This window comes from Pipistrellus kuhlii, unplaced genomic scaffold, assembly GCF_014108245.1.
Source record: "Pipistrellus kuhlii isolate mPipKuh1 unplaced genomic scaffold, mPipKuh1.p scaffold_m20_p_5, whole genome shotgun sequence".
Lineage (NCBI taxonomy): Eukaryota > Metazoa > Chordata > Mammalia > Chiroptera > Vespertilionidae > Pipistrellus > Pipistrellus kuhlii.
Window position 1 is genome coordinate 81052476 of NW_023425551.1, and position 9885 is coordinate 81062360.

General features: G+C 45.2%; 1 protein-coding gene across 1 annotated transcript in view; it reads right to left on the reverse strand.

Moving 5' to 3' along the window:
- PACSIN1 (protein kinase C and casein kinase substrate in neurons 1) overlaps nucleotides 1–9119 on the reverse strand; it is a 31590-nt gene extending 22471 nt beyond the window's left edge. The window contains exon 1 of the mRNA XM_045572755.1: nucleotides 9038–9119. The gene's annotated coding sequence lies outside the window, so the exon portion shown is untranslated. The remainder of the gene's footprint in view (nucleotides 1–9037) is intronic.
- Between the last annotated feature and the right edge of the window lie 766 nt (nucleotides 9120–9885).

Consider the following 9885-nt stretch of genomic DNA (forward strand, 5'->3'; position numbering starts at 1 on the left):
CATGTCGGGTCGGAGACAGATGAAGCCTAGTCAGGACTGTCACCGTCCCCCAGCAATAAGGTTAGTAAAGAAAACAATGGCACTCATTATTCACAGGTGACATGATATTGTACATAGAAAACACTAAAGACTCCACCAAAACACTACAAGACTTAGTAAATGAATTTAGCAGTGCAGCAGGATACAAAATCAACACCCCAAAATCAAAGGCTCTTTGATACACCAATAATGAATTCTCAGAAAGAGAAACTAAACAAACAATCCCATTTACCACTGCAACAGAAAAATTAAGATATTCAGGAATAAACTTAACCAAGAAGGCAAAAAAACAACAACCTTTACTCAGAAAACTACAGGGCATTGAAAAAAGAGATAGAAGAAGATACAAACAAGTGGAAGAATATACCATGTTCATGGATTGGTAGAATCAACCTCATTAAAACGTTCATACTACCCAAGGCAATATACAGATTCAATACAATCCCTATTAAAATACCAACAGCATAATTCACAGGTCTAAAACAAACACTCCAAAAATTTATATGGAATCAAAAAAGACCCCAAATAGCTGCAGCAAACTTGAGAAAGAAAAACAAAATTGGAGGAATCACAATACCAGACATCAAGTTATACTACAAAGTCACTGTAATCAAAACAGCTGGTACTGGCACAAGAACAGGCATATAAATCAATGCTACAGAACAGAGAACCCAGAAATCAACTCAAGCCATTATGCTCAAATAATATTTGACATGGAATATAGACAGTCTATTCAATAATGGGAAAACTGGATAGATACATGCAAAAAAATTAAACTGAAATATAGTGGCAACCATACTTTGGTAAAAACTGAATTTTAACCCTGCTAAGTCTGGCTCCTGCCTGATTAAACACGGAATACTTACCTCAGCTTCCAGGTGGAGACCTGGAGGCTAAGGCAATTTTCCCTTGCCTGGGACCAGGACCACAGGAGATTGATTCCCACTGACTCAGTAGCTTCAGGGATAGAAACTGTAGATAACCTTTAGAGACTAACCGCTGAGCTCTGCTTCTGTGTTATCGGCTATCGCAAGATAGGGCCACATTCCAATGTCCAGCAGGATGTGACTAGCAGTGACCCTGCAGGCTGAACCCAGTCTTTAAAACATATTCTTTAGGATTTAGAATTTAGAACAAAGGAAAATTCCTGTGGTTTGATCCTTTAAAAGGAACTGCCTACCCCTGAAACGGGGCAGTCGTGTGGAGACCACCTGTGTGTGGTGCTCTCGCGGCTGTCCTGGCCAGATATTTCAATAAATCCTTGCCTGCTTTTTTTAATTAATCATCAGCCTCCAGTGGTCTTATTTTGAACCCAGGATTCGACCCCACAACAAAACTAGATCACCAACTTACACCATACACAAGAATAAACTCAAAATGGATAAAAGATTTAAACGTAAGTTGTGAAATCATAAAAATCATAAGCAGCAAAATCTCAGACAACTCTCATAGCAGTATGTTTACAGATACATCTCCTAGGACAGTGGTCGGCAAACCGAGGCTCAAGAGCCACATGCGGCTCTTTGGCCCTTTGAGTGTGGCTCTTCTACAAAATACCACGTGCTGGCACGCACATATAGTGCGATTGAAACTTCGTGGCCTATATGCAGAAGTCGGTTTTTGACCTGGGCAAGTCTATTTTGAAGAAGTGGCGTTAGAAGAAGTGGGGGTGCCCAGACCAGTCTGGCTCAGTGGATAGAGCGTCGGCCTGCAGACTGAAGGGCCCCGTGTTTGATTCCGGTCAAGGGCATGTACATTGGTTGCAGGCACATCCCCAGTAAGGGGTGTCAGGAGGCAACTGATCAATGTTTCTCTCTCATTGATGTTTCTAACTCTCTATCCCGCTCCCTTCTTCTCTGTAAAAAAATCAATAAAATATATTTTAAAAAGAGAAAGAATAAGTGGGGGTGTCGGCGACAAGAGGGAGACACAGCGCAGGCAGGCCGCGGGATGCTCAGTGCGGGGGAGGCGTGCTTGATTCATGCAGAGTTGAGTGAGCCAGTCAGTCAGCAGTCTCATTGTGCAGTGGTTAGTGCTAGTCGCGTCCACAAATCACTTGCGGGTGACAAAAGTGCCTACTCGAAGCATAAAGTTACCTGTATTTTTCCCACCAGATACAAATCCTACAGGTATTTTTGTCATCAATTTAACAATTGTAATTATTTTGTGTTGGTGGCTTTATTATTATAAAATGAAACTTTTTTTTAGGTGCCCTGTTTGACATGGCTACAAAACAAGCAGCAAAGGAAAACAAAAGACAAAAACCATGAATTTAAAGTTGAATGGACTGAGATTTTCACGTTCATTCAAAACTTAAGTGGCCTTCTGTTCTGTCTTATTTGTCAGGAATAATTGGCGCGTAACAAGAAATCAAATTTGGAGAGACACTTTACAACTAAACATGTGTCATTTAGTACTAAATATCCTGTTGGTGATGCAAGGAAGAAAGCAGTTGAGGAACTTCAGGAGAGTCAAGAGAAATCAAGTTCTGGCCCTAGCCGGATTGGCTGCAGGTTGAAGGGTCCGAGTTCGTTTCCGGTCAGGACACATGCCCGATTTTGGGCTTGATCCCCAGCACGGGGCATGCGGGAGGCAGCTGATCAGTGATTCTCTCTCATCATTGATGTTTCTATCTCTCTCACCCTTTCCCTTCCTATCTGAAATCAATAAAAATACTTTTTTTAATCAAGTTCTATATTTAATTCCTGGGTGCAATCTTCCAACAATGTTAATATTGCAAGTTTTGTGGTTCGTCAAGAGATTGCTAAGAGAGGAAAACCATATACAAATGGCGAATACATAAAAGTTGTTTTATAAATGCATCCAAAGAGCTTTTTTGGGATTTTAAGAACAAAGCAGATATTCTAAAAAAAAAAAAAAAAAAATTTAAAGAGTTACCATTGCCTGCTAAAACAGTGAAAGATAGACAGTCAAAATGTCTTCAAATATAACCGACCAGCAAGTCGAAGATCATATCATAAATTGGTCTCAGCTTTATCAATAGCAATTGACGAGTCTTGTGACATAAATGATACAGCGCAAGTTTCACCTTTTGTACGATTTATTTCATCTACAGGTCCTAAAGAAGAACTTTTAGGATTATTGCCACTCAGAGGTCAAACACGTGGAGAGGATACAGCAAATGCTGTAATTGAGTGCATTGAAAAACATCATATTCCACTCGATAAAGTTGTCTTAATTTCAACAAATGGGGCGAAAAGTATGACCGGCATAAGAAACGGATTTCTACGGCCATACCACCCTGAACACGCCCAATCTCGTCTGATCTCGGAAGCTAAGCAGGGTCAGGCCTGGTTAATACTTGGATGGGAGAAACGGATTTGTTGCTATTTTGAAAGAAAAAATTAATCACAAGATACTTACTTACCATTGGATTATTCATCAAGAAGCACTTTGTGCGCAGACATTTTCAGAAGAAATTTGCAAAGTTGTGGAATTGGTGATTAACATTATCAAATCCATTATAACTAAAGCTCTTAATCATCGCCAATTTAAAGAATTTTTAGTTGAAATGAAGAGTGAGTACGCAGATCTGCTGCTGCATAACAAGATATGTTGGTTATCAAGAGGAAATGTTTTGAAACACTTCGCTTCCTTATTAATAGAAATTAAAGTATTTCTCCTTGAGAAGGGTGTACACTATCCAGAACTAACGAACGATCGGTGGATCAAAAAATTTTTATCTCATGGTAAACGTTATGTCTCATCTAAATTAGCTTAATCGTAAACTACAGGGGAAAGAAAACAATTTTTTCGATGTTAGAAGAAGTTATTTCATTCAAAAACAAATTATCTCTTTTTGCTCAAGATTTTGAAAGAGAAACTTTGATTCACTTTCCAAGCCTGTTGAAACATCGCGAAGAAAATAATTCTAATATTGACATTTGCTATTTCAAAACAACACTTTTAAATATGAGGGAAGCTTTTCTCAACAGATTTCAGGAATTCAGAAACAGCAAAGCAATGTTAGTCTATGTTAAAAAACCTCTTAATGCTACTGTAACAGAATTAAATTTTCTCCCTTTAATATTGACCTTGGCGACTTTGAAATGCAATTGCTGGATTTAAAAAACAAAGAAGTGTGGAGCTCGACATTTGAGCGGCTTTGTGCTGATACAGAAATATTGGAGAAAAACAAATGGGAACTCAGTTCACAGCACAAGCGGTCTGCTTTGAAAGCCCTGGAGAAGGAAGACATGTGGATTTTTAACACCTGGAACAGTGTTCCTGACTCATACAATCAACTGAGAAAACTAGTGTTTGCTATTTTTTCCGTATTCAGGTCTACATATTTATGCAATCATTTTTAAGCATGAACCTTATCAAGAGTAATTGAGAAGCCGTCTTATTGATGAGAACTTGGAATCACGCCTAAAATTAAAAACAATGACATACAACCTGACTTCCCCAAACTTGCCAAGGAGATGCAAGTCCATTGTTCACATTAGTGTTGGTCAGTCATTGCCATGATTTAATTTTATGGATATTATAAGGTAAATTGTAAGAAATTTAATTTTATCAATAAATAATATTGTTATTAATATGATATCAAGTTTTATTCAACATACCTATAGTTTAACTAAGACTTAAAACTTTAAGTAAAGTTTATGAGTTAATTTTAGGGAACGTTGTGGAGTGAAAGAAGATGTAGTGTCGAGGGTTGAGAAAGGTCTGTTGAGATGTCTGGACACACAGAGAGGATGAACGAAAGGAGATAGATGAAACAAGTACACAAGACGAGTGTGGATGGGAGCATTGGAAGGGGCTGACCTCAGCGGACGTACCTCAATCAGATTGAGGACGTTTTTAGCAAAGGCCAGCTTAGGAGTACTCTAATGAAGTTCATAGCAATGTACCTACCTATATAGTTTAAGTTTAAAAAACTTGGCTCTCAAAAGAAATTTCAGTCGTTGTACTGTTGATATCTGGCTCTGTTGACTAATGAGTTTGCCGACCACTGTCCTAGGACAAAGGAAATTAAGGAGAAAATAAGCAAATGGGATTGACTACATAAAAATAAAAAGCTTCTGCCCAGCAAAAGAAACCATCAACAAAACGAAAAGGGAGCCCACTGTATGGGAGAACATACTTGCCAATGATACATCTGATAAAGGACTAATATCCAAAATATATAAGAAACTTATACAATTTAACAAAAGGAAGGCAAACAATCCAATTAAAAAATGGGCAAAGAACCTAAATAGATATTTCTCCAAAGAGGATATACAGATGACTCAGAGACATATGAAAAAAAACCCAAAAAAAACAGAGGCCCAGTGCACGAAATTTGTACACTGAAGGGTCCCTCGGCTGGGCCTGTGCCCTCTCGCAGTCCGAGACCCCTCGGGGGATGTCTGCCTGCTGGCTTAGGCCCCTCCCCAGGGATTGGGCCTACGCTGGCAGTCAGATATCCCCCTCGCAGTCCAGGGTTCTGGCGGTCCAGGACCTCTCACTCCTTACCGCCCACCGGCAGTGGAGGCGGGAGAAGCTCTTGCCACCACCATTGCGTTCGCCAGCTGTGAGCCTGGCTTCTGGCTGAGTGGTGCTCCATGCACTGACCACCAGAGAGCAGGTCCTGTGTTGAGATTCTGTCCCCTGGTGGTCAGTGCGTGTCATAGTGACCAGCTGTCCTGCCATTTGGTTGTTAGGGTTTTATTATATAGGATGTTCAAAGTCACTGATCATCAGAGAGACACAAATTAAAACAACAATGGGGTATCACCTCACACCTGTCAGAATGGCTACCATCAACAAATCCACAAAGGACAAGTGCTGGCAAAGATGTGGAGAAAAGGGAACCCTAGTTCACTGCTGGTGGGAATGCAGACTGGTACAGCCTCTGGATAACAGTATGGAGTTTCCTCAAAAAATTAAATATGGAACTGCCATTTGACCCAGTCATCCCACTTCTAGGAATATACTAGTATCCTAAGAAACCCAAAATACCAACCAGAAAGAATGTATGCACCCCTATGTTCATAGCAGCATAACTTATAATAGCTAAGATCTGGAAACAGCCCACGTGCCCATCAGTAGATGAGTGGATAAAAAAGCTGTGGAATATTTATACCATGGTATATTTATACTATGCAACAGTAAAAAAGAAAGATCTCTTACCCTTTGGATAGCATGGAGGGACCTGGAGAGTATCATGTGAAATAAGCCAGTCAGAGAAAGACAAGTATCACATGATCTCACTCAGATGTGGAATCTAAGTAACAAGACAAACTGATGAACAGAGTGGATCAGAGACATGGAGCATGGAGCAGAGTGGGAATCTCCGAGGGAAGGCGGGTGAGGGTGGGTGGGTGGGAGGTGATCAACCAAAGACCTTGAATGCATATATGCATGGCCCATGGACACAGACAACAGGTGCTCACGGCCTGGGGTGGGAGTGGGCGTGGGAGGGGGATGGATGAGGTCAATGGGGAAAAGTGAGGAACATATGTAATACTTTCAGCAATAAAGAATGGTGATGTTTTGTGTTTTTTAAGGAGAAAAGCAACAACAACAACAAGAACACATGGGCAGCAGTAACAGGGGCCCCTCCCTTCCCAGGCAGGGAGGTGTCAGGGGAGGTCTGGGGAGAAGCTGGACCTCCCACCCTGCCCAGCAGCACGAAGGCACCCTGTTTCCCACCAGGGTGTCAACTAAGGTCAAGTGGGACCCTGGACTCCCCGCACCCCACCCCACCCCCGGGCACCAATAAGGCCGGTGCTGGAGGAAGGCTGCTGAGACAGGAGATTTAACTGAGTGCCCTGCCTCATAACAAACACCGCTGTCATACCTAGATCCAGGGAAATCGCAACCAGAAGGAGACAAGGCCCAACCAGCAGACGCCGCCAAGATGACACAACGTTGGGATTTCCTAACAAGAGTGTTAAAGCTGCCGCCTGGAAAAGGTCTCAGCAGGCCATTGTGCACACATGTGAATGAATGAAAAAGCAGAGAGCCTTCACAGACAAGCAGGAGGATAAAGAAGACCCTCGTGGACATTTGAGTGCTGAGCACTCATTCGCCGGGCTCAGCAGCAGACTGGAACAGTGCGGGAAAGGCCCGCGAACGTGCAGACGGAGAAGTGAAAATCAGCTCGTTGGAACCGAGAGGAAATGGGCTGGAAAAGAGACATGAGCGCGGCACAGGAACTGTGGGCCGACAACAAAAGCTCTGACATCCTGTCCGAGTGCAGACGGAGAGGAGAGTGCGGGCTGAGGGAGAATTCAGAGAAAATGGCTGAGAAAACACCCAGATTTGGCCAAAGATGTCTATCTGCAGACTTCAGAAGCTTAATAAACTCCAGACAGGTAAACCAGAAAAGAAAAACCACTCGAAGACACGTCGGAATCAAACTCCTGAAAACTAAAGACAAAGAACACACGTCAAAGGCAGAGAGAGAAGGGACCTCTTGGGAACATCATTAAAATGGCGGCGGTTTCTCACAGAAGCCCGGCCAGAGGGCAGGCACATTTCAGCTCCTGGAAGACAAGGCTGTCCCTGCAGAACCCCAAGCTCAGGGAGAACAGCCTCAGGACGGAGGAATGGAGGCTCCCAGATGGAGAACCGAGAGAACGTGCTGTTGGCAGACCTGCCCTAAAAGAATGGCCGAAGGGAACTCTTAAAACAGGAAGGAAAGGATGACGGGAGGAATCCTGGAGCATCAGGGGAAACGGGTCCGATAGAAAGAGTAAAAACATCAGTAAATGTTTTCCTTATCCTCCCGAGTTTTCTAAATTATGTGTGAGGGTCAAAGAAGAAATTATAATATAACATTGGCCAATGTGTTTCTCAAAGCATGTAAAGGAAATGCTTATTAAAATCAGGTCATAAGTGGGGCAGGATAAGGGCCCTAAAGAGAGAAATCTTGTACACTTCACTATGACTGGCCAACGGTGACACCAGTAGACTGTGATAGGTGACACCAGTAGACTGTGATAAGTTGTGTATAAAAAAGCAGTATTGAGGGAACCACTAAAGAAATCTATTCAAAGAGATAGTCACAAACACGACAGCCATGCCCTGGCCAGTGTGGGCAGAGGGTTGGGCATCGCCCAGTGCACCAGGAGGCTGCCCATTCGATTCCTGGTCAGGGCTCATGCCCAGGTTGCAGGCTTGATCCCCGGTGGGAGACATGCAGGAAACTATTCTTTAAAAACACAAAACACTACAGCTAAATCAAGCAAGGACGGGCAAGCAATGACTAATCTACAGAGAGAAGTCAGAACAGCAGCTGCTCCTGGAGGCATACGCAGGAGGGAACATTCTAGGTGCTGGAATGTTCTCTGTGCTCATGTGAGTGGTGGTTTCACAGGTGCATACGTATGTACAAATCACTAAGTTGCATACCTAAGATTTGTGGACCTCACTGTATATGTTATACTTAAATTAAAAATAATGATTTAAAAGAGAGAGAGAGAGAGAGAGAGAGAGAGAGAGAGGCCAGCCAGTGTTGCTCAGCGGTTGAGCATCGACTGTGAACCAGAAAGTCATTGTTTGTTTCCTGGTCGGGGCACATGCCCGGGTTGCAGGCTTGAGCCCCAGTGCAGGAGGCAGCGGATCAATAATTCTCTCTCATCATTGATGTTTCTCTCTCTCTCCCTCTCCCTTCCTCTCTGAAATCAATAAAAATATATTTTAAAAATAAAAATGAAAAGCTACTGAGCCCTGGCTCCCATCTGGTGGTTCAGCTTCACAAAGCACTCCCCTCCCTGCTCATCTCTGGCATCTGCACTCACCTCGGAGTTCCACACAAGGACCTGGCGGCTGAGGGAGCCCAGGACCTGGGCCAGTCTCCCCGCTCCTGCCCCTGGAGCCAGGCCTTTCCCCGCCCAGGGCTCTCAGGCCCCAGCGGGCATCCGAACCACCGGACGTGTTTACAACGGGGACTGGCCAGGGCCACAGAGGGTCTGACTCACAGGGCTCAGCTGTCTCCTGCTGCGTAAGGAAGCTCCCAGAATTCAGGCCTAAAGCAACGACTTACTATGTCTGTGGATCTGCGGGACGGCTGGTCCGGGGGGGTCTCTTCCCCTTGGCTTCGGCTGGGGCTGAGTGTCCCGGCAGCTCCACTCACATGGCTGACCCCGCGCTGAGGTGGCGCAGCCTGCAGCCGGTGCCCGCCCTCCCCTCCCTTCCCCTCCCCACATGGCCTCTTAGCAGAGTGCCTGGACCTACTCACACAGTAGCTCAGGGCTCCGGGAGGGAACATTCCAAAGGGACAAGTCCCTACGTGTGTGCGAGCACTTATCCATGGGGCCTCTCCTCCCGTCATGCTGCCCAGGGCAAACCACAGGGCCAAGCCCAGGTCGGGGGAGGGGGGTGGCGAGTGGGGGGGTCGCGCTTCGCCAGGTGTGACTAGCAAGAGGTGGGTGGGCTAGGGATCACCAATGCTCCGGGCACCACGGTCGGTCTGGGTGGGGCCTATGACCTTCTTCCCAGGTGGTCCCCCTTTGTGAGTGATGCAGGCCTGTCACCCCTACTCCACAGCGCCGCCCTCAGAGGGCTCGCAGTCTCTCCCCGTCCTAGCCACTGGCCACGGCGGAAGCCACGGCGGAAGCCACGGCAGGCTGTCCTGGGGGCCGACGGCCAGGGCAGCCGCACACACTGGACACAGCATCTGCTCACGCAGGGACACGGCAACAACAGGACAAGAACTCCGCCGGCACCAGAGGGCCCAGGCTTACGAGGGCGTCGCTTTGGAAGTTGTGTGAACGGCTCATCACCGCTGCACGCCCGACACTGACAGACACGGCGCGTTACTCTGATTGAAATGGAAAGCCCTTCCCAGCTGGCGCCGAGCCACGGGCGTCCTCGGGACAACTGGCCAGAGAG